At 41.2% G+C, this 27894-nt stretch overlaps 1 protein-coding gene across 3 annotated transcripts in view; it reads right to left on the bottom strand.

Annotated features, from left to right (window-relative positions):
* Positions 1 to 27894, bottom strand: part of LOC138316270 (puratrophin-1-like) — a 169186-nt gene that overhangs the window by 110158 nt on the left and 31134 nt on the right. The window contains exon 1 of one of the 3 annotated variants that reach the window (XM_069257898.1): positions 24039 to 24625. The exons of the other annotated variants lie outside the window; for them this stretch is intronic. The gene's annotated coding sequence lies outside the window, so the exon portion shown is untranslated. Of the gene's footprint in view, positions 1 to 24038; positions 24626 to 27894 lie in introns of those variants that run through there. 3 annotated transcript variants of the gene reach the window in all.

Here is a 27894-nt window from a genome sequence, read left to right as displayed (position 1 = left end):
CAATGATAAATTCACGCATTCACAAAAACTGCTCATTCAAAGGATTTGCAGAAACTGCAATTAGCAAAATTACATTTTAGAACAAAGTTTCTAGCACTAACATATATATATGATTACAGTTTGAATCTTTTTGATGGGATGAAATGGCACAAGGTTGCAATGATGAATTTATATAGCACATGTACCATACAGTATATGATATATCTAGGGGGTTCATTCAAGAGTATAAGCAAACATCTAAATTATTTTATGTTAGGACTATAAGCCACTATAGTTGCAAAATTTTTTTTTTCCTACTGTAAAAGTCTCAATCTGTGGTCACCCGGATAGTAAGCTTTTTAACTTTATAAAGAAAATTGTAAAAGAAAAGAAGACTTGGTAAATTGTCCACGTAAAAAGCAAATTTGTGGAATTTCCATCCCCTGCTTTCAGGGCATATTGTAGCTAAACATTATTGAGGTTAGGTTTAACCTTGTTTGAAACATGAACAGAAAATTGGTTAATATTTATTACAGTTATTGTACCGAAGTGGCAGAAAATGACTTTTTTTTTTTATTAAATCAAAGGGCCATAACTCTGCTAATTAAGATCTGCCAAAAGTGGCGATTGAACTTGGCTAATTAAGCCCTTAAGGCATTTAACTTTGCAACCAAATTTTAACAATATTAGTTTTAACATTTGTTAGTTATTACACAGAAACTGGAGAAAAATGACATTTGAAGTAAATCAAAGGGTCATAACTCTGATAAATAACATCCGCTGAAAGAGTTCATCGAACCTGGCCAGGCACTTAAGGCATTCAATCTTGTTACCAAGTTTGAAGAAAATCAGTAAGTATTTATTACAGTTATTGCATGGAAATGGCAGAAAATGATGTTTTTAGTAATTCAAAGGGCCATAACTCCGCTAAATAAGGTCCATCGACAATCACGATCAAACTTGGCCCTTAAGGCATTTAACCTTGTCACCAAGTTTGAGGAAAATCAGTTAACATTTGCCACAGCTATTGCACGGAAACAAAGTGTTACAGACAGACGGACGGACAAACCCAAATTTATATCCCCCGTTTCTGAGAAAGCGGGGTATAAAAATTAAACACCCTCTAAATGTCAACCAATATTTAGGAGCCAGATGAGTGCTAACGATGTGGGTAAAGTACAATTTACTGTTGATTAGTACCACCATCAGGTGATTATGACGTCATAATTTGACATGATTTCTGTGTCATAATCACCGGAAAGGTGAGACTAATTGCACGTCACTTTGGGTTCTTGAAACCCTCGTATTATGGCTAACACATGAATGGAATTTAGAATTATAATGATCTATCCACTGTCTGTAAATTTGGTCAATCTCTTTACCAGTTTGCATATTGTAGGCAGTATAAAGTCTCCTCTATGTCCAGAGACAAGACCACCATTGTACAGTATAAGGGACATGTTTGGCTAGCAGATCAAACTATTTACAAACATGACCAAATATCCAAGTATTTGTTCTGGTATGACCTCTGACCTGGTCAACACTAGGTCAGTTTTGGACACAGGCCTTAAGTCCCTAAATCAATATTAGGTGTCAAATTCTGTCATCCCTGACCAGTGGTCATTTGTATAATTACCTAAACAGATAAACATGTATTCCCTCATTCACACTATGTAGTGGTGTTTACTGTGCCAGGTGGACAGTGATCATTCTTAATACAATGGACAGTGGTCATTCTTGGAACAAATTGTAGAAACACTTATACAAATGGGCTTGACATTGATGAACCCAAAAGTGAAAACCCCACAAAACATTAACTTTATAACAAAACAGTTTCATCACTGGTTATGTTGATGAAATATGCCAAACACCAGAAATGTCTTTATGTCATGCCTCTGTCTACATATGTAATGGGATGGGATAAGTGTAGGACATTTCATGGCTTAACTAATTAGAATATAACTGAGAATGGACATTCAAATTGGGCTCCACAAATCAAATTTCATCTACAATTCACTTACTCGATGAAATCCCTAAATGATGGATAAAGCAGATATCTTTATTTCTTTTTCTTGTTGAAACAAGAGTCAAGACATAATTACACTTCATGTATCTCAACACTGATGACAATGAAAACAGAAAGTTGTTTACACCAAAATGATGTTTAACTGAGAATGGGGATTCATAGTATATAAACTACACAGAAAGTCGTTATACACCAAAATGATGTTTAACTGAGGATGGCGATTCATAGTACTTGAACTACACAGAAAGTCATTATACACCAAAATGATGTTTAACTGAGAATGGCGATTCATAGTACATGAACTACACAGAAAGTCTTTATACACCAAAATGATGTTTAATTGAGAATGGTGTTTCATAGTACATGAACTACATCACCAATGGATAGTCGAATCAACAGAGAGAAATCAACATAATAAGCATGTGCCACTATGACCATATACAAATGTATACCCCAATATTTCTCCTCTAAACTACTTCCCTTTTCAGGACTGTGAAATAAATAGTTACTATTGTAGGTTGGTGATTCTATCTGGAAGAACTCTGGTTTATCTCCATCTCAAGACCTGATTCTGGTTGTCAATAGTCAATATATCACAAAATTAATGATACCTGCAACAACCGGATGACTTTTCAGCTCTAAGAATACACTTTACAGCAGGGTTAGTCCATTTATGAATTAATTGTCACTCTCTTACCTTATCATTGATAGCATTCTTCTTTCAGAAAGCTAGACCTCTAAAAACACTAGATAGTGATACTATAGTTTCCATAGCAACCATTCATCCAACAATCTTCAGGTAAATCCCAATCATAACTGGCGTCAAAATCCTTGATTCGTGATTTTATTTGAACAGATTTGTACAACAGTTTATCACACAGTCACTGGGTAGTGTCAGTCAACAGGTACATATCTCTCAGCATCCACAGGTAGGGACAGTGTCAGTCACAGGTACAGATATCTCAGCATCCACAGGTAGGGACAGTGTCAGTCAACAGGTACAGATATCTCAGTATCCACAGGTAGGGACAGTGTCAGTCACAGGTACAGATATCTCAGCATCCACAGGTAGGGACAGTGTCAGTCACAGGTACAGATATCTCAGCATCCACAGGTAGGGACAGTGTCAGTCACAGGTACAGATATCTCAGCATCCACAGGTAGGGACAGTGTCAGTCACAGGTACAAATATCTCAGTATCCACAGGTAGGGACAGTGTCAGTCAACAGGTACAGATATCTCAGTATCCACAGGTAGGGACAGTGTCAGTCACAGGTACAGATATCTCAGCATCCACAGGTAGGGACAGTGTCAGTCACAGGTACAGATATCTCAGCATCCACAGGTAGGGACAGTGTCAGTCACAGGTAGAGATATCTCAGCATCCACAGGTAGGGACAGTGTCAGTCAACAGGTACAGATATCTCAGCATCCACAGGTAGGGACAGTGTCAGTCAACAGGTACAGATATCTCAGCATCCACAGGTAGGGACAGTGTCAGTCAACAGGTACAGATATCTCAGCATCCACAGGTAGGGACAGTGTCAGTCAACAGGTACAGATATCTCAGCATCCACAGGTAGGGACAGTGTCAGTCAACAGGTACAGATATCTCAGCATCCACAGGTAGGGACAGTGTCAGTCACAGGTACAGATATCTCAGCATCCACAGGTAGGGACAGTGTCAGTCACAGGTACAGATATCGGTAGGGACAGTGTCAGTCACAGGTACAGATATCTCAGCATCCACAGGTAGGGACAGTGTCAGTCAACAGGTACAGATATCTCAGCATCCACAGGTAGGGACAGTGTCAGTCACAGTACAATATCTCAGATCCACAGGTAGGGACAGTGTCAGTCACAGGTACAGATATCTCAGCATCCACAGGTAGGGACAGTGTCAGTCACAGGTACAGATATCTCAGCATCCACAGGTAGGGACAGTGTCAGTCACAGGTACAGATATCTCAGCATCCACAGGTAGGGACAGTGTCAGTCACAGGTACAGATATCTCAGCATCCACAGGTAGGGACAGTGTCAGTCACAGGTACAGATATCTCAGCATCCACAGGTAGGGACAGTGTCAGTCAACAGGTACAGATATCTCAGCATCCACAGGTAGGGACAGTGTCAGTCAACAGGTACAGATATCTCAGCATCCACAGGTAGGGACAGTGTCAGTCAACAGGTACAGATATCTCAGCATCCACAGGTAGGGACAGTGTCAGTCAACAGGTACAGATATCTCAGCATCCACAGGTAGGGACAGTGTCAGTCAACAGGTACAGATATCTCAGCATCCACAGGTAGGGACAGTGTCAGTCAACAGGTACAGATATCTCAGCATCCACAGGTAGGGACAGTGTCAGTCAACAGGTACAGATATCTCAGCATCCACAGGTAGGGACAGTGTCAGTCAACAGGTACAGATATCTCAGCATCCACAGGTAGGGACAGTGTCAGTCAACAGGTACAGATATCTCAGCATCCACAGGTAGGGACAGTGTCAGTCAACAGGTACAGATATCTCAGCATCCACAGGTAGGGACAGTGTCAGTCAACAGGTACAGATATCTCAGCATCCACAGGTAGGACAGTGTCAGTCACAGGTACAGTGTCAGTCACAGTAGGACAGTGTCAGTCACAGGTACAGATATCTCAGCATCCACAGGTAGGGACAGTGTCAGTCACAGGTACAGATATCTCAGCATCCACAGGTAGGGACAGTGTCAGTCAACAGGTACAGATATCTCAGCATCCACAGGTAGGGACAGTGTCAGTCAGTCACAGGTACAGATATCTCAGCATCCACAGGTAGGGACAGTGTCAGTCAACAGGTACAGATATCTCAGCATCCACAGGTAGGGACAGTTCAGTCACAGGTACAGATATCTCAGCATCCACAGGTAGGGACAGTGTCAGTCAACAGGTACAGATATCTCAGCATCCACAGGTAGGGACAGTGTCAGTCAACAGGTACAGATATCTCAGCATCCACAGGTAGGGACAGTGTCAGTCAACAGGTACAGATATCTCAGCATCCACAGGTAGGGACAGTGTCAGTCAACAGGTACAGATATCTCAGCATCCACAGGTAGGGACAGTGTCAGTCACAGGTACAGATATCTCAGCATCCACAGGTAGGGACAGTGTCAGTCACAGGTACAGATATCTCAGCATCCACAGGTAGGGACAGTGTCAGTCAACAGGTACAGATATCTCAGCATCCACAGGTAGGGACAGTGTCAGTCAACAGGTACAGATATCTCAGCATCCACAGGTAGGGACAGTGTCAGTCACAGGTACAGATATCTCAGCATCCACAGGTAGGGACAGTGTCAGTCACAGGTACAGATATCTCAGCATCCACAGGTAGGGACAGTGTCAGTCAACAGGTACAGATATCTCAGCATCCACAGGTAGGGACAGTGTCAGTCACAGGTACAGATATCTCAGCATCCACAGGTAGGGACAGTGTCAGTCAACAGGTACAGATATCTCAGCATCCACAGGTAGGGACAGTGTCAGTCAACAGGTACAGATATCTCAGCATCCACAGGTAGGGACAGTGTCAGTCAACAGGTACAGATATCTCAGCATCCACAGGTAGGGACAGTGTCAGTCAACAGGTACAGATATCTCAGCATCCACAGGTAGGGACAGTGTCAGTCAACAGGTACAGATATCTCAGCATCCACAGGTAGGGACAGTGTCAGTCAACAGGTACAGATATCTCAGCATCCACAGGTAGGGACAGTGTCAGTCACAGGTACAGATATCTCAGCATCCACAGGTAGGGACAGTGTCAGTCAACAGGTACAGATATCTCAGCATCCACAGGTAGGGACAGTGTCAGTCACAGGTACAGATATCTCAGCATCCACAGGTAGGGACAGTGTCAGTCAACAGGTACAGATATCTCAGCATCCACAGGTAGGGACAGTGTCAGTCAACAGGTACAGATATCTCAGCATCCACAGGTAGGGACAGTGTCAGTCAACAGGTACAGATATCTCAGCATCCACAGGTAGGGACAGTGTCAGTCAACAGGTACAGATATCTCAGCATCCACAGGTAGGGACAGTGTCAGTCAACAGGTACAGATATCTCAGCATCCACAGGTAGGGACAGTGTCAGTCAACAGGTACAGATATCTCAGCATCCACAGGTAGGGACAGTGTCAGTCAACAGGTACAGATATCTCAGCATCCACAGGTAGGGACAGTGTCAGTCAACAGGTACAGATATCTCAGCATCCACAGGTAGGGACAGTGTCAGTCAACAGGTACAGATATCTCAGCATCCACAGGTAGGGACAGTGTCAGTCAACAGGTACAGATATCTCAGCATCCACAGGTAGGGACAGTGTCAGTCAACAGGTACAGATATCTCAGCATCCACAGGTAGGGACAGTGTCAGTCAACAGGTACAGATATCTCAGCATCCACAGGTAGGGACAGTGTCAGTCAACAGGTACAGATATCTCAGCATCCACAGGTAGGGACAGTGTCAGTCAACAGGTACATATCTCTCAGCATCCACAGGTAGGGACAGTGTCAGTCAACAGGTACAGATATCTCAGCATCCACAGGTAGGGACAGTGTCAGTCAACAGGTACAGATATCTCAGCATCCACAGGTAGGGACAGTGTCAGTCAACAGGTACAGATATCTCAGCATCCACAGGTAGGGACAGTGTCAGTCAACAGGTACAGATATCTCAGCATCCACAGGTAGGGACAGTGTCAGTCAACAGGTACATATCTCTCAGGCATCCACAGGTAGGGACAGTGTCAGTCAACAGGTACAGATATCTCAGCATCCAAGTAGGACAGTGTCAGTCAACAGGTACAGATATCTCAGCATCCACAGGTAGGGACAGTGTCAGTCAACAGGTACAGATATCTCAGCATCCACAGGTAGGGACAGTGTCAGTCAACAGGTACAGATATCTCAGCATCCACAGGTAGGGACAGTGTCAGTCAACAGGTACAGATATCTCAGCATCCACAGGTAGGGACAGTGTCAGTCACAGGTACAGATATCTCAGCATCCACAGGTAGGGACAGTGTCAGTCACAGGTACAGATATCTCAGCATCCACAGGTAGGGACAGTGTCAGTCAACAGGTACAGATATCTCAGCATCCACAGGTAGGGACAGTGTCAGTCACAGGTACAATATCTCAGCATCACGGTAGTCAACAGGTACAGATATCTCAGCATCCACAGGTAGGGACAGTGTCAGTCAACAGGTACAGATATCTCAGCATCCACAGGTAGGGACAGTGTCAGTCAACAGGTACAGATATCTCAGCATCCACAGGTAGGGACAGTGTCAGTCAACAGGTACAGATATCTCAGCATCCACAGGTAGGGACAGTGTCAGTCAACAGGTACAGATATCTCAGCATCCACAGGTAGGGACAGTGTCAGTCAACAGGTACATATCTCTCAGCATCCACGGTAGGACAGTGTCAGGGACAGTATCTCAGTCAGGTCAAGTCACAGGTACAGACTCGCATCTCAGCATCCACAGGTAGGGACAGTGTCAGTCACAGGTACAGATATCTCAGCATCCACAGGTAGGGACAGTGTCAGTCAACAGGTACAGATATCTCAGCATCCACAGGTAGGGACAGTGTCAGTCACAGGTACAGATATCTCAGCATCCACAGGTAGGGACAGTGTCAGTCACAGGTACAGATATCTCAGCATCCACAGGTAGGGACAGTGTCAGTCACAGGTACAGATATCTCAGCATCCACAGGTAGGGACAGTGTCAGTCAACAGGTACAGATATCTCAGCATCCACAGGTAGGGACAGTGTCAGTCAACAGGTACGATATCTCAGCATCCACAGGTAGGGACAGTGTCATCAATCAGCACATCCACAGGTAGGGACAGTGTCAGTCAACAGGTACAGATATCTCAGCATCCACAGGTAGGGACAGTGTCAGTCAACATGTACAGATATCTCAGCATCCACAGGTAGGGACAGTGTCAGTCAACAGGTACAGATATCTCAGCATCCACAGGTAGGGACAGTGTCAGTAACAGGTACAGATATCTCAGCATCCACAGGTAGGGACAGTGTCAGTCAACAGGTACAGATATCTCAGCATCCACAGGTAGGGACAGTGTCAGTCAACAGGTACAGATATCTCAGCATCCACAGGTAGGGACAGTGTCAGTCAACAGGTACAGATATCTCAGCATCCACAGGTAGGGACAGTGTCAGTCAACAGGTACAGATATCTCAGCATCCACAGGTAGGGACAGTGTCAGTCAACAGGTACAGATATCTCAGCATCCACAGGTAGGGACAGTGTCAGTCAACAGGTACAGATATCTCAGCATCCACAGGTAGGGACAGTGTCAGTCAACAGGTACAGATATCTCAGCATCCACAGGTAGGGACAGTGTCAGTCACAGGTACAGATATCTCAGCATCCACAGGTAGGGACAGTGTCAGTCAACAGGTACAGATATCTCAGCATCCACAGGTAGGGACAGTGTCAGTCAACAGGTACAGATATCTCAGCATCCACAGGTAGGGACAGTGTCAGTCACAGGTACAGATATCTCAGCATCCACAGGTAGGGACAGTGTCAGTCAACAGGTACAGATATCTCAGCATCCACAGGTAGGGACAGTGTCAGTCAACAGGTACATATATCTCAGCATCCACAGGTAGGGACAGTGTCAGTCACAGGTACAGATATCTCAGCATCCACAGGTAGGGACAGTGTCAGTCAACAGGTACAGATATCTCAGCATCCACAGGTAGGGACAGTGTCAGTCAACAGGTACAGATATCTCAGCATCCACAGGTAGGGACAGTGTCAGTCAACAGGTACAGATATCTCAGCATCCACAGGTAGGGACAGTGTCAGTCAACAGGTACAGATATCTCAGCATCCACAGGTAGGGACAGTGTCAGTCAACAGGTACAGATATCTCAGCATCCACAGGTAGGGACAGTGTCAGTCAACAGGTACAGATATCTCAGCATCCACAGGTAGGGACAGTGTCAGTCAACAGGTACAGATATCTCAGCATCCACAGGTAGGGACAGTGTCAGTCAACATGTACAGATATCTCAGCATCCACAGGTAGGGACAGTGTCAGTCAACAGGTACAGATATCTCAGCATCCACAGGTAGGGACAGTGTCAGTCAACAGGTACAGATATCTCAGCATCCACAGGTAGGGACAGTGTCAGTCAACAGGTACAGATATCTCAGCATCCACAGGTAGGGACAGTGTCAGTCAACAGGTACAGATATCTCAGCATCCACAGGTAGGGACAGTGTCAGTCAACAGGTACAGATATCTCAGCATCCACAGGTAGGGACAGTGTCAGTCAACAGGTACAGATATCTCAGCATCCACAGGTAGGGACAGTGTCAGTCACAGGTACAGATATCTCAGCATCCACAGGTAGGGACAGTGTCAGTCAACAGGTACAGATATCTCAGCATCCACAGGTAGGGACAGTGTCAGTCAACAGGTACAGATATCTCAGCATCCACAGGTAGGGACAGTGTCAGTCACAGGTACAGATATCTCAGCATCCACAGGTAGGGACAGTGTCAGTCAACAGGTACAGATATCTCAGCATCCACAGGTAGGGACAGTGTCAGTCACAGGTACAGATATCTCAGCATCCACAGGTAGGGACAGTGTCAGTCAACAGGTACAGATATCTCAGCATCCACAGGTAGGGACAGTGTCAGTCAACAGGTACAGATATCTCAGCATCCACAGGTAGGGACAGTGTCAGTCAACAGGTACAGATATCTCAGCATCCACAGGTAGGGACAGTGTCAGTCACAGGTACAGATATCTCAGCATCCACAGGTAGGGACAGTGTCAGTCAACAGGTACAGATATCTCAGCATCCACAGGTAGGGACAGTGTCAGTCACAGGTACAGATATCTCAGCATCCACAGGTAGGGACAGTGTCAGTCAACAGGTACAGACAGATATCTCAGCATCCACAGGTAGGGACAGTGTCAGTCAACAGGTACAGATATCTCAGCATCCACAGGTAGGGACATCAGTCACAGGTACAGATATCTCAGATCCACAGGTAGGGACAGTGTCAGTCACAGGTACAGATATCTCAGCATCCACAGGTAGGGACAGTGTCAGTCAACAGGTACAGATATCTCAGCATCCACAGGTAGGGACAGTGTCAGTCAACAGGTACAGATATCTCAGCATCCACAGGTAGGGACAGTGTCAGTCACAGGTACAGATATCTCAGCATCCACAGGTAGGGACAGTGTCAGTCACAGGTACAGATATCTCAGCATCCACAGGTAGGGACAGTGTCAGTCACAGGTACAGATATCTCAGCATCCACAGGTAGGGACAGTGTCAGTCAACAGGTACAGATATCTCAGCATCCACAGGTAGGGACAGTGTCAGTCAACAGGTACAGATATCTCAGCATCCACAGGTAGGGACAGTGTCAGTCAACAGGTACAGATATCTCAGCATCCACAGGTAGGGACAGTGTCAGTCACAGGTACAGATATCTCAGCATCCACAGGTAGGGACAGTGTCAGTCACAGGTACAGATATCTCAGCATCCACAGGTAGGGACAGTGTCAGTCAACAGGTACAGATATCTCAGCATCCACAGGTAGGGACAGTGTCAGTCACAGGTACAGATATCTCAGCATCCACAGGTAGGGACAGTGTCAGTCAACAGGTACAGATATCTCAGCATCCACAGGTAGGGACAGTGTCAGTCACAGGTACAGATATCTCAGCATCCACAGGTAGGGACAGTGTCAGTCAACATGTACAGATATCTCAGCATCCACAGGTAGGGACAGTGTCAGTCACAGGTACAGATATCTCAGCATCCACAGGTAGGGACAGTGTCAGTCAACAGGTACAGATATCTCAGCATCCACAGGTAGGGACAGTGTCAGTCAACAGGTACAGATATCTCAGCATCCACAGGTAGGGACAGTGTCAGTCAACAGGTACATATATCTCAGCATCCACAGGTAGGGACAGTGTCAGTCAACAGGTACAGATATCTCAGCATCCACAGGTAGGGACAGTGTCAGTCACAGGTACAGATATCTCAGCATCCACAGGTAGGGACAGTGTCAGTCACAGGTACAGATATCTCAGCATCCACAGGTAGGGACAGTGTCAGTCACAGGTACAGATATCTCAGCATCCACAGGTAGGGACAGTGTCAGTCAACAGGTACAGATATCTCAGCATCCACAGGTAGGGACAGTGTCAGTCAACAGGTACAGATATCTCAGCATCCACAGGTAGGGACAGTGTCAGTCACAGGTACAGGTACAGATATCTCAGCATCCACAGGTAGGGACAGTGTCAGTCAACAGGTACAGATATCTCAGCATCCACAGGTAGGGACAGTGTCAGTCAACAGGTACAGATATCTCAGCATCCACAGGTAGGGACAGTGTCAGTCACAGGTACAGATATCTCAGCATCCACAGGTAGGGACAGTGTCAGTCAACAGGTACAGATATCTCAGCATCCACAGGTAGGGACAGTGTCAGTCACAGGTACAGATATCTCAGCATCCACAGGTAGGGACAGTGTCAGTCAACAGGTACAGATATCTCAGCATCCACAGGTAGGGACAGTGTCAGTCAACAGGTACAGATATCTCAGCATCCACAGGTAGGGACAGTGTCAGTCAACAGGTACAGATATCTCAGCATCCACAGGTAGGGACAGTGTCAGTCACAGGTACAGATATCTCAGCATCCACAGGTAGGGACAGTGTCAGTCAACAGGTACAGATATCTCAGCATCCACAGGTAGGGACAGTGTCAGTCACAGGTACAGATATCTCAGCATCCACAGGTAGGGACAGTGTCAGTCAACAGGTACAGATATCTCAGCATCCACAGGTAGGGACAGTGTCAGTCACAGGTACAGATATCTCAGCATCCACAGGTAGGGACAGTGTCAGTCACAGGTACAGATATCTCAGCATCCACAGGTAGGGACAGTGTCAGTCAACAGGTACAGATATCTCAGCATCCACAGGTAGGGACAGTGTCAGTCACAGGTACAGATATCTCAGCATCCACAGGTAGGGACAGTGTCAGTCAACAGGTACAGATATCTCAGCATCCACAGGTAGGGACAGTGTCAGTCAACAGGTACAGATATCTCAGCATCCACAGGTAGGGACAGTGTCAGTCAACAGGTACAGATATCTCAGCATCCACAGGTAGGGACAGTGTCAGTCAACAGGTACAGATATCTCAGCATCCACAGGTAGGGACAGTGTCAGTCACAGGTACAGATATCTCAGCATCCACAGGTAGGGACAGTGTCAGTCACAGGTACAGATATCTCAGCATCCACAGGTAGGGACAGTGTCAGTCAACAGGTACAGATATCTCAGCATCCACAGGTAGGGACAGTGTCAGTCACACAGGTACAGATATCTCAGCATCCACAGGTAGGGACAGTGTCAGTCAACAGGTACAGATATCTCAGCATCCACAGGTAGGGACAGTGTCAGTCACAGGTACAGATATCTCAGCATCCACAGGTAGGGACAGTGTCAGTCAACAGGTACAGATATCTCAGCATCCACAGGTAGGGACAGTGTCAGTCACAGGTACAGATATCGGTAGGGCATCCACAGGTAGGGACAGTGTCAGTCAACAGGTACAGATATCTCAGCATCCACAGGTAGGGACAGTGTCAGTCACAGGTACAGATATCTCAGCATCCACAGGTAGGGACAGTGTCAGTCACAGGTACAGATATCTCAGCATCCACAGGTAGGGACAGTGTCAGTCAACAGGTACAGATATCTCAGCATCCACAGGTAGGGACAGTGTCAGTCACAGGTACAGATATCTCAGCATCCACAGGTAGGGACAGTGTCAGTCAACAGGTACAGATATCTCAGCATCCACAGGTAGGGGACAGTGTCAGTCAACAGGTACAGATATCTCAGCATCCACAGGTAGGGACAGTGTCAGTCAACAGGTACAGATATCTCAGCATCCACAGGTAGGGACAGTGTCAGTCACAGGTACAGATATCTCAGCATCCACAGGTAGGGACAGTGTCAGTCACAGGTACAGATATCTCAGCATCCACAGGTAGGGACAGTGTCAGTCAACAGGTACAGATATCTCAGCATCCACAGGTAGGGACAGTGTCAGTCACAGGTACAGATATCTCAGCATCCACAGGTAGGGACAGTGTCAGTCACAGGTACAGATATCTCAGCATCCACAGGTAGGGACAGTGTCAGTCAAGTACAGATATCTCAGCATCCACAGGTAGGGACAGTGTCAGTCAACAGGTACAGATATCTCAGTATCCACAGGTAGGGACAGTGTCAGTCAACAGGTACAGATATCTCAGCATCCACAGGTAGGGACAGTGTCAGTCACAGGTACAGATATCTCAGCATCCACAGGTAGGGACAGTGTCAGTCACAGGTACAGATATCTCAGCATCCACAGGTAGGGACAGTGTCAGTCAACAGGTACAGATATCTCAGCATCCACAGGTAGGGACAGTGTCAGTCAACAGGTACAGATATCTCAGCATCCACAGGTAGGGACAGTGTCAGTCACAGGTACAGATATCTCAGCATCCACAGGTAGGGACAGTGTCAGTCAACAGGTACAGATATCTCAGCATCCACAGGTAGGGACAGTGTCAGTCACAGGTACAGATATCTCAGCATCCACAGGTAGGGACAGTGTCAGTCACAGGTACAGATATCTCAGCATCCATAGGTAGGGACAGTGTCAGTCACAGGTACAGATATCTCAGCATCCACAGGTAGGGACAGTGTCAGTCACAGGTACAGATATCTCAGCATCCATAGGTAGGGACAGTGTCAGTCACAGGTACAGATATCTCAGCATCCACAGGTAGGGACAGTGTCAGTCACAGGTACAGATATCTCAGCATCCACAGGTAGGGACAGTGTCAGTCACAGGTATAGATATCTTAGCATCCATAGGTAGGGGCAGTGTCAGTCACAGGTACAGATATTTCAGCATCCACAGGTAGGGACAGTGTCAGTGACGGGTACAGATATCTCAGTGCTACTAGAAGGAACATCATTTATAATAAATATATGGATAGGATTGACAACACCTCTAGCTATTGTTTATCCTTGTGTCCATATTTACAACAGTAAAGTATGGTATTTCATATATAGAGATTCTGTAGAGATATACAGGGATGGAAATATTACAGTTTCCTGGAAAGAAAATTTCATGATTTGGATCTTCTAAATTATTTATCTTGTTTGTTGTTTGATCATGCTTGTGAGTAATGAAGCAGATTCAATCTGTTCAGATTCCTCCAATGCTACACAACCAAAACCTATTCATTTTGGCATCTTACAATTCTCAAAATTCTGTGTTTTCTCCTTTGAATTAATTTAGCATGCCCAAAAAAACACTTAAAATCGTAAACTTGCACCAAACATCTTACCAACACCAATGCCAATGGCTCCTAAAACCACAGCACTTCAGTGGTTCTGTGCATGTCAGAAGTGTTTCATTGTTTTAATCTATTACCTCTTTTCGGTAATTTTCACTTTGCTCTCCATCAGAACAGAACCTTGGTCATCCTATCTTTGTCTGTAATAGGAAATTATGCTGAGTCAAGATCAATCAAAATTGACCCAGGAGTTCAAGGAAAGAAACAAGGACTTACAGTGCTTCAATGACTCCACACTAACCTATATTGATATTTAAAGCTACCATTGTCTTATGAATATGAATTAGTACAATCCTTTCCAGTGTGATTCTCATTGCTGTATATAATTCTCTGTTGTCCTTCTCAAACCATGACACAAAAACCCTATATTAATACGCACACCTCCCATTACGTGTATTATACGGTCAAGCTCTTAGTCTAACATGCCATATAATTATTTACATATTATGTAAGAAACAAACAGCTCAAGTTGCTTCCTTATCAGGCAATTAATCTCAATGTATTTTGTCTCTTTAAAATTCAGAGCTTATCATATTAATGTAGAAGATTTAAAATCATTAGAAAAGCTTAGATAATGGAGACTGTCTTGAGGTTAAAGACATTTCTTAGCTTAACTTTCTATGATTTATTAATAAGAAAGACTCCTAATTCCCTAAAAAAGAATATCCTCTCTGCCATCTAGAAATTATCTCTTAAGCCTCCCTATAAAATCCTCCATGTCAAGTATTCCTTCTTTGCACTAACTACATATTCCCTCAAAGAATTTATTGAATTCCCTCTGTCATATTTTCCCTATGCAGTCAGTATTCCACCAATTGTAGATGTCCCATGTATTACAACAATGGGTCCATTATCTATTAATTAAATGTTCTAATTATATAAGAGCATGCAAGCTTTAATAAGGCTATCAACAACTTTAAATCTATTCCAATATGACAAACTCATAAAAATAACGTAAAATGGCCATAAAGAAAACTAAAACAACAACCACAGCACAAAAACATATTGTACATAAATGTCAGGAAGGATAGAGTATAGATATAGGGAACAGTTTATATTAAGTTTACTTGGTTCCACCCTGTCTGACGGCAAATGTCAAAATATTCAAATCTGAACTAAAAGGTCAGTGAAAAATTAGGAGAAGAAATAAGATTGTTTGAATTATCTCAGTCTGAAGATTTTTTTTTACAAGAGTTGGAGGGTGTTTTATATTGATACCACTTTAATGTTTATATTGGAAAACTGTAATGATGTCACAGTGAAATCTCCTCACCATACCCCTCCTCCTTTAGTCAGTGGATAGCTATTGGTAACAGCCTTATACAGTGAATAATAATACTGCAGGGCACTCGTCTTCTAAATGAACATTAAGATTATTTAATTTCTATCACTTTTTATCAGCCTAATTATATTGTATGAGTCACCGTATGTGATCATCCTATACCATCAAAGATATATGTAACATTGTGTCAAATGACCTAAAAAGGACCAAACATTTCTTTGTCAATAAAGTACAAAAACAATTTGCCCTCGGTCTCCACATACTTTAAAGGAAAGCAAGGTTAACTAGAAATTTTAAATATTTCATGACATTCTTTATAAATGGGACTTGTTATGCAAAAAACGTTAAGGTGACCAGGATGTAGATAGTACAGGGCGTGGATCACCCCACTTCTTGTCAAACTGACCGCTAAGGACAAGATAAATAGCTGCCTGTCCCTGCTTAATCGCCATGGAAACCACAATCTGTAACACAACTTCTGACCTCCCCAGAGAAAAGGCCGTTGAGAAGTCCTTTTGTTGTCACCTTTCTTAAGACGTTTTTTCCTGTTTGAGTCACCTGTAATTATACCTCAGAAACCTGAAGCCTTCGTCACACAACTGTTTCACAGACATTTAATGTTTAGGTACTTTGTTAGGTATCATGTAGGACAAAAAGGGGCGTAAATGCTATTAAAAGAGAACCACACACATTTTCAGCTAATGAACTGGAATGATGAGCTTCCTAAATAACGCTACATGTAATGGTAACAATCTTGTTCAGTAACGTTAATCCTATAGAGAGGGCTGGCTTATTACTGGTTGAGGATTTGATTTTATACAAATCACTTAATTATGGAATCAATCTTTTAATTCTCTTTAAATACCACTAGCATACAGAACCTTCCATGTATAAAGCATGTGTTTTATTAATTCATAAGTCCTAGCTGGGACAGTATACATATGCATGTATATCACAATATCACCCTGACCTATACACCCTGTATATCACAATATCACCCTGACCTATACACCCTGTATATCACATGTATATCACAATATCACCCTGACCTTTACACCCTGTATATCACATGTATATCACAATATCACCCTGACCTTTACACCCTGTATATCACATGTATATCACAATATCACCCTGACCTATAGTCCCTGTATATCACATGTATATCACAATATCACCCTGACCTATACACCCTGTATATCACATGTATATCACAATATCACCCTGACTATCACCCTGTATATCACAAATCACCCTGACATATACACCCTTAATCACATGTATATCACAATATCACCCTGACCTATACACCCTGTATATCACATGTATATCACAATATCACCCTGACCTATACACCCTGTATATCACATGTATATCACAATATCACCCCTGACCTATACACCCTGTATATCACATGTATATCACAATATCACCCTGACCTATAGCACCTGTATATCACATGTATATCACAATATCACCCTGACCTATAGTCCCTGTATATCACATGTATATCACAATATCACCCTGACCTATACACCCTGTATATCACATGTATATCACAATATCACCCTGACCTATACACCCTGTATATCACATGTATATCACAATATCACCCTGACCTATAGTCCCTGTATATCACATGTATATCACAATATCACCCTGACCTATAGTCCCTGTATATCACATGTATATCACAATATCACCCTGACCTATACACCCTGTATATCACATGTATATCACAATATCACCCTGACCTATACACCCTGTATATCACATGTATATCACAATATCACCCTGACCTATACACCCTGTATATCACATGTATATCACAATATCACCCTGACCTATACACCCTGTATATCACATGTATATCACAATATCACCCTGACCTATAGTCCCTGTATATCACATGTATATCACAATATCACCCTGACCTATAGTCCCTGTATATCACATGTATATCACAATATCACCCTGACCTATAGACCCTGTATATCACATGTATATCACAATATCACCCTGACCTATACACCCTGTATATCACATGTATATCACAATATCACCCTGACCTATACACCCTGTATATCACATGTATATCACAATATCACCTGACCTATACCCTGTATATACTTGTATATCACAATATCACCCTGACCTATAGTCCCTGTATATCACATGTATATCACAATATCACCCTGACCTATAGTCCCTGTATATCACATGTATATATACAATATCACCCTGACCTATACACCCTGTATATCACATGTATATCACAATATCACCCTGACCTATACACCCTGAATATCACATGTATATCACAATATCACCCTGACCTATACACCCTGTATCATGTATATCACAATATCACCCTATATCACAATATCACCCAATATCACCCTGACCTATACACCCTGTATATCACATGTATATCACAATATCACCCTGACCTATACACCCTGTATATCACATGTATATCACAATATCACCCTGACCTATAGACCCTGTATATCATCAATATCACCCTGACCTATACACCCTGTATATCACATGTATATCACAATATCACCCTGACCTATAGACCCTGTATATCACATGTATATCACATGTATATCACAATATCACCCTGACCTATACACCCTGTATATCACATGTATATCACAATATACCCTGACCTATACACCCTGTATATACATATATATACAATATCACCCTGACCTATACACCCTGTATATCACATGTATATCACAATATCACCCTGACCTATACACCCTGTATATCACATGTATATCACAATATCACCCTGACCTATACACCCTGTATATCACATGTATATCACAATATCACCCTGACATATACACCCTGTATATCACATGTATATCACAATATCACCCTGACCTATACACCCTGTATATCACATGTATATCACAATATCACCCTGACCTATAGTCCCTGTATATCACATGTATATCACAATATCACCCTGACCTATAAACCCTGTATATCACATGTATATCACAATATCACCCTGACCTATACACCCTGTATATCACATGTATATCACAATATCACCCTGACCTATACACCCTGTATATCACATGTATATCACAATATCACCCTGACCTATACACCCTGTATATCACATGTATATCACAATATCACCCTGACCTATACACCCTGTATATCACATGTATATCACAATATCACCCTGACCTATAGTCCCTGTATATCACATGTATATCACAATATCACCCTGACCTATAGACCCTGTATATCACATGTATATCACAATATCACCCTGACCTATACACCCTGTATATCACACATGTATATCACAATATCACCCTGACCTATACACACTGTATATCACATGTATATCACAATATCACCCTGACCTATAGACCCTGTATATCACATGTATATCACAATATCACCCTAACCTATACACCCTGTATATCACATGTATATCACAATATCACCCTGACATATACACCCTGTATATATCACATGTATATCACAATATCACCCTGACCTATACACCCTGTATATCACATGTATATCACAATATCACCCTGACCTATACACCCTGTATATCACATGTATAATCACAATATCACCCTGACCTATACACCCTGTATATCACATGTATATCACAATATCACCCTGACCTATAGTCCCCTGTATATCACACATGTATATCACAATATCACCCTGACCTATACACCCTGTATATCATCACATGTATATCACAATATCACCCTGACCTATAGTCCCTGTATATACATGTATATCACAATATACACCCTGACCTATACAGCCCTGTATATCACATGTATATCACAATATCACCCTGACCTATAACACCCTGTATATATCACATGTATATCACAATATCACCCTGACCTATACACCCTGTATATCACATGTATATCACAATATCACCCTGACCTATCACCCTGTATATCACATGTATATCACAATATCACCCTGACCTATACCCCTGTATATCACATGTATATCACAATATCACCCTGACCTATAGTCACCCTGTATATCACATGTATATCACAATATCACCCTGACCTATACACCCTGTATATCACATGTATATCACAATATCACCCTGACCTATAGACCCTGTATCACGAATATCACATGTATATCACAATATCACCCTGACCTATAGACCCTGTATATCACATGTATATCACAATATCACCCTGACCTATAGCACCCTGTATATCACATGTATATCACAATATCACCCTGACCTATACACCCTGTATATCACATGTATATCACAATATCACCCTGACCTATAGTCCCTGTATATCACATGTATATCACAATATCACCCTGACCTATAGCCCTGTATATCACATGTATATCACAATATCACCCTGACCTATACACCCTGTATATCACATGTATATCACAATATCACCCTGACCTATACACCCTGTTTATCACATGTATATCACAATATCACCCTGACCTATACACCTGTACAATTATATCTATACCCTGACATACCCCTGTATATCACATGTATATCACAATATCACCCTGACCTATACACCCTGTATATCACATGTATATCACAATATCACCCTGACCTATACACCCTGTATATCACATGTATATCACAATATCACCCTGACCTATACACCCTGTATATCACATGTATATCACAATATCACCCTGACCTATACACCCTGTATATCACATGTATATCACAATATCACCCTGACCTATACACCCTGTATATCACAATATCACCCTGACCTATACACCCTGTATATCACATGTATATCACAATATCACCCTGACCTATACACCCTGTATATCACATGTATATCACACTGTATATCCACAATACCCTGACTATACACCCTGTATATCACATGTATATCACAATATCACCTGACCTATACACCCTGTATATCACATGTATATCACAATATCACCCTGACCTATACACCCTGTATATCACATGTATATCACAATATCACCCTGACCTATACACCCTGTATATCACATGTATATCACAATATCACCCTGACCTATACACCCTGTATATCACATGTATATCACAATATCACCCTGACCTATACACCCTGTATATCACATGTATATCACAATATCACCCTGACCTATACACCCTGTATATCACATGTATATCACATGTATATCACAATATCACCCTGACCTATACACCCTGTATATCACATGTATATCACAATATCACCCTGACCTATACACCCTGTATATCACATGTATATCACAATATCACCCTGACCTATACACCCTGTATATCACATGTATATCACAATATCACCCTGACCTATACACCCTGTATATCACATGTATATCACAATATCACCCTGACCTATACACCCTGTATATCACAATATCACCCTGACATATACACCCTCACACATGTATATCACAATATCACTGACCTATAGCACCCTGTAATATCACATGTATAATAACACAATATCACCCCTGACCTATACACCCTGTATATCACATGTATATCACAATATCACCCTGACTACCTATACACCCTGTATATCACATTAATATCACATGTATATCACAATATCACCCTGACCTATACACCCTGTATATCACATGTATATCACAATATCACCCTGACCTATAGCACCCTGTATATCACATGTATATCACAATATCACCCTGACCTATACACCCTGTATATCACATGTATATCACAATATCACCCTGACCTATACACCCTATATCACCCTGTATAACACAATTACCCTGACCTATACACCTGTATATCACAATATATCACCCTGACCTATACACCCTGTATATCACATGTATATCACAATATCACCCTGACCTATACATCCTGTATATCACATGTATATCACAATATCATCCTGACCTATACACCCTGTATATCACATGTATATCACAATATCACCCTGACCTATACACCCTGTATATCACATGTATATCACAATATCACCTGACCTATATACCCTGTATATCACATGTATATCACAATATCACCCTGACCTATACACCCTGTATATCACATGTATATCACAATATCACCCTGACCTATACACCCTGTATATCACATGTATATCACAATATCACCCTGACCTATACACCCTGTATATACACAATATCACCCTGACCTATACACCCTGTATATCACATGTATATCACAATATCACCCTGACCTATACATCCTGTATATCACATATATATCACAATATCATCCTGACCTATACAGCCTGTATATCATCTGTATGAAATATTTAGCTATGATCATTTCAAAGCTCAAACTAAAAGGTTTCTTTTCTGACCTTGACCCTTGCTTTTAAGACCTTGGCATAAGTTAGTAATAAACAAATGACCTTGACCTTTTGTTACCTTTTTATCTACGATTCATATAGCAGGTTATGGAGGATTCAATACACTAGTGTGTATATTTATTCATAATCTATCTTTAATTAATACAGAGATGGACTATACAGCTTTAAATTGCCAACTACTTTTATGTCAATAGAATTTAATCTCAGAGCTTAATTAATTCATATAGAGACTCCTACCAAAGTAGTTGTGCTATGCAGATTACTAAGACTGTTAAATCTTAGTACCAAACACCTGGCTGGCAGTCAGGAATTTGACCTTCAATACACAAACAACACAATGGCACTTGTAACTTGTTGTTTGATTTTTTTTTTTTTTTTTGCATTTCTTATTATAAAAAACGGTTATAACAATATTTAGTGAAAATTACAAAATGGTTGTGTGATATAAAGTACTTAAAAACAATATACAGATAATACAACTAAATGATCAGCTAACAAGGATGCATTCCAAGTGTATCGCTTACATCTAGACCAACATTGTAAACTACTTGTCACAGGGATTCAAACTTCCATCTACCTTTGGGCTTTTAATACCAGGCACTCATCCCTCCCTTTCCAATTATAACCCCACCAAGAGACCCTGTACCTCTATAAGTAGGGCACCAAATGAAACAGTAGATTGTGGTCAGTCGTGGGGTTTAAACTCAGGACCCTCTAAGCTCCAGACAAGCACAATCATTTATAGCTGTCAATGACTGTTATATATCTGTGTTGTACACAAATATTTACAGTAGCCTGATACACCTCTGAGACACAGTTTTATATGTTTAATAATCATTTACAGTCATACAAAAATCATTTACAGCCATATAAAAGAGTCAGTTACAGCCATATAAAAGAATCAGTTACAGCCATATAAAAGAATCAGTTACAGCCATATAAAAGAATAATTTACAGCCATATAAAAGAATCATTTACAGCCATATAAAATAATCAGTTACAGCCATATAAAAGAATCATTTACAGCCATATAAAAGAATCATTTACAGCCATATAAAATAATCAGTTACAGCCATATAAAAGAATCATTTACAGCCATATAAAAGAATCATTTATGGCCATATAAAAGAATCATTTACAGCCATATAAAATAATCAGTTACAGCCATATAAAAGAATCATTTACAGCCATATAAAAGAATCATTTATGGCCATATAAAAGAATCATTTACAGCCATATAAAAGAATCATTTACAGCCATATAAAAGAATCATTTACAGCCATATAAAAGAATCATTTACAGCCATATAAAAGAATCATTTACGGCCATATAAAAGAATCATTTACGGCCATATCAAAAGAATCATTTACAGCCATATAAAAGAATCATTTACAGCCATATAAAAGAATCATTTACGGCCATATCACGTTGAAAACACCAGTTCTCATCCACATAAAAGAATCATTTACGGCCACATAAAAGATTCATTTACGGCCATATAAAAGAATCATTTACAGCCGTATAAAAGAATCATTTACGGCCACATAAAAGAATCATTTACGGCCATATAAAAGAATCATTTACAGCCATATAAAAGAATCATGCACAGCTATATAAAATAATCATTTACAGCCATATAAAAGAATCATTTACAGCCATATAAAAGAATCATTTACAACCATATAAAATGTTTTAGATATCATTTTTTAAAGTATTTCCTAGAATGAAGCCAAAGTAAACATAACCCAAGATGTCTCCTGGTACTTGTGTCATACAATCTCCCTGACATGTATGTCCTGTGGCTGAAGGTAAATTTCCCACTCAAATGTATATGAGAATGTTATGGACATAACCATCTTGTCAAATAAATTTGAATAAAAAAAACATCAGCTTACCTAAAATCCCATTGAAGGGGCAAACATTTTGCTGTGGCTCGAGTTAAATCCGAACAGGTGTGTCAAAATATACACAGTACATCTATTACTTATAATCCTAGGTATATAGCCTTCTGACCAACCATCCATGAACATCAGCGGTTGAATGATTATGCTTAACCGATCATGAAGTGCCACTCCGAGTGGGGTCCGTGTCCGATTACGCTGGTCCACATCGCGACTTGTCACTCAACCAACATTCGTACAGTACCATTGAGCCACGATCAAGTGCTGTTTGTCAAAATTTTCTCATTGAAGTTTAAACTTTCTTTACAAATTTATCTGTAACCTGAACCCACTAATACACAAGTTTCCATTATCTGTTTTCAATATTCTGTCGTTTATCATAAAGCCTGGTACATTTTCTTTGGAACAATACATCATAAACTTTGTCCTTCTACACCTCGTAACTTATAACACTAAATCAGACAAGGAATTCCCCATCTAAATATACACAGTCAATTATACAGCTTATATTCCTGATGAAATGCATCCTCGGCAGATCATAATACCACCAATAGCATACCTATATCTCAAATTACCTAATGACAGGTATTATAGAACAGACAGCATAATTGTAAGGACTCATCGGTGACAGGTAAAAATAACTACAGGTAAATACTGTGTATTGTTCTGTTGTCATCATCGAGGAACAGGTATATTGTTTGCACCTGATCAGGTGTGCTAATCACTCATCAATACCTGGAATAATAACATTCAGGTGGCAATACAGGTGTAATCGTCTGGTTGGTAATCCAGTAAGGAATCAACATCAGAAATCATCACCACGACCTCCATCGTAAATTTCACAGGTAACATAACATCTGTAGAATTATTGGTAGACCGTTACTGTATAGACCGTACAATGGTAAAATAACTACTTAGAAATGCATCGTCACCAAAAATAGTTACATCACATAGGTGATATATCTACAGATGAATACTGAAGTGGAAAACTCACAAATCTCTGGGTCTAGGTAAAATATGTACAGAAATGCACCCACACTGAAACTAGTTACATCATATTTAAAATCTATACACAAAATATGTCTGGTTTCCTGTCAACTGACAATACATATACAAATTATACTGGACGACCTTGTTATCTTGTCTGCATTGTGATAAAATTCACCAGGTTTGTGAACAGATATATACAGTATCAAATTCCCAACAAAATACATAAAGGTTACCTTAGCCAATGTGATACAGAGTACGTGACCTACAAACTTCTCACTAACATTGACTAACAGGTAAAATACGTTCCACCTATTAACCTCAATCCATCAAAGGCCGATTTTTTTTTCTGATTTTTTTTTTCTTTTAAGATCTTTTCACCTTTGAAAAATACACCTGACTATAATGTATCACTGACTGGATATTATGTTGAATGCCATACAGAAATTATCTTCACTTGCTCAAATTGATTTGGATAAATGCAGAAAATTCGGAACATTTAAATTTGTTGTTAAGTCATAAATCTGACAAAAGTCTATTGTTTTTACTAATTTTTGCTGTAACTCGCAAATCAAAATGATGTAACAATGCATACCGCCACTCAAGAGCAGACAACTCTACACAATGAAAGGCACAAGAGCAGACAACTCTACACAATGAGAAGCACAAAAGCAGACAACTCTACGCAATGAGAGGCACAAGAGCAGACAACTCTACACAATGAAAAGTACAAGAGCAGGCAACTCTACACAATGAAAGGCACAAGAGCAGACAACTCTACACAATGAGAAGCACAAAAGCAGACAACTCTAAGCAATGAGAGGCACAAGAGCAGACAACTCTACACAATGAAAAGCACAAGAGCAGACAACTCTACACAATGAGAAGCAATAGAGCAGACAACTCTACACAATGAGAAGCAATAGAGCAGACAACTCTACACAATGAGAAGCACAAAAGCAGACAACTCTACAAAATGAGAAGTACAAGAGCAGACAACTCTACACAATGAGAAGTACAAGAGCAGACAACTCTACAAAATGAGAAGTACAAGAGCAGACAACTCTACACAATGAGAAGTACAAGAGCAGACAACTCTACACAATGAGAAGCACAAAAGCAGACAACTCTACACAATGAGAAGTACAAGAGCAGACAACTCTACACAATGAGAAGTACAAGAGCCGACAACTCTACAAAATGAGAAGTACAAGAGCAGACAACTCTACAAAATGAGAAGCACAAGAGCAGACAACTCTACACAATGAGAAGTACAAGAGCAGACAACTCTACACAATGAGAAGTACAAGAGCCGACAACTCTACAAAATGAGAAGTACAAGAGCCGACAACTCTACAAAATGAGAAGCACAAGAGCAGACAACTCTACACAATGAGAAGTACAAGAGCAGACAACTCTACACAATGAGAGGTACATGAGCAGACAACTCTACAAAATGAGAAGTACAAGAGCCGACAACTCTACAAAATGAGAAGCACAAGAGCAGACAACTCTACACAATGAGAGGTACAAGAGCCGACAACTCTACAAAATGAGAAGCACAAGAGCAGTCAACTCTACAAAATGAGAAGTACAAGAGCAGACAACTCTACACAATGAGAAGTACAAGAGCAGACAACTCTACAAAATGAGAGGTACAAGAGCCGACAACTCTACAAAATGAGAAGTACAAGAGCCGACAACTCTTCAAAATGAGAAGTACAAGAGCAGACAACTCTACAAAATGAGAAGCACAAGAGCAGACAACTCTACACAATGAGAAGTACAAGAGCAGACAACTCTACACAATGAGAAGTACAAGAGCAGACAACTCTACACAATGAGAGGTACATGAGCAGACAACTCTACAAAATGAGAAGTACAAGAGCCTACAACTCTACAAAATGAGAAGCACAAGAGCAGACAACTCTACCCAATGAGAGGTACAAGAGCAGACAACTCTACAAAATGAGAAGCACAAGAGCAGTCAACTCTACAAAATGAGAAGTACAAGAGCAGACAACTCTACACAATGAGAATACAAGAGCAGACAACTCTACAAAATGAGAAGACAAGAGCGACAACTCTACAAATGACAAAATGAGAAGTACAAGAGCAGACAACTCTACAAAATGAGAAGACAAGAGCAGACAACTCTACAAATGAGAAGTACAAGAGCAGACAACTCTACACAATGAATACAAGAGCGACAACTAGACAAGAGCGACAACTCTACACAATGAGAAGTACAAGACAGAGCAAACTCTACAAAATGAGAAGTACAAGAGCCCACAACTCTACAAAATGAGAAGCACAAGAGCAATACAATGACAAGGCATCTACAAAAGAGAGACAAGAGAGTACAGAGCAGACAACTTACAAAAGAGAAGTACAAGAGCAACTCTACAAAATGAGAAGTACAAGAGCAGACAACTCTACACAATGAGAAGTACAAGAGCAGACAACTCTACAAAATGAGAAGTACAAGAGCAGACAACTCTACACAATGAGAGGTACAAGAGCAGACAACTCTACAAAATGAGAAGTACAAGAGCAGACAACTCTACAAAATGAGAAGTACAAGAGCAGACAACTCTACACAAATGAGAAGTACAAGAGCAGACAACTCTACAAAATGAGAAAATAGAAGTACAAGAGCGACAACTCTACAAAATGAGAAGTACAAGAGCAGACAACTCTACAAAATGAGAAGTACAAGAGCAGACAACTCTACAAATGAGAAGTACAAGAGCAGACAACTCTACACAAATGAGAAGTACAAGAGCGACAACTCTACAAAATGAGAAGTACAAGAGCAGACAACTCTACAAAATGAGAAGTACAAGAGCGACAACTCTACAAA

This window comes from Argopecten irradians, chromosome 2 (genome assembly GCF_041381155.1).
Source record: "Argopecten irradians isolate NY chromosome 2, Ai_NY, whole genome shotgun sequence".
NCBI lineage: Eukaryota > Metazoa > Mollusca > Bivalvia > Pectinida > Pectinidae > Argopecten > Argopecten irradians.
This window is presented reverse-complemented; position numbering and strand designations above follow the sequence as displayed.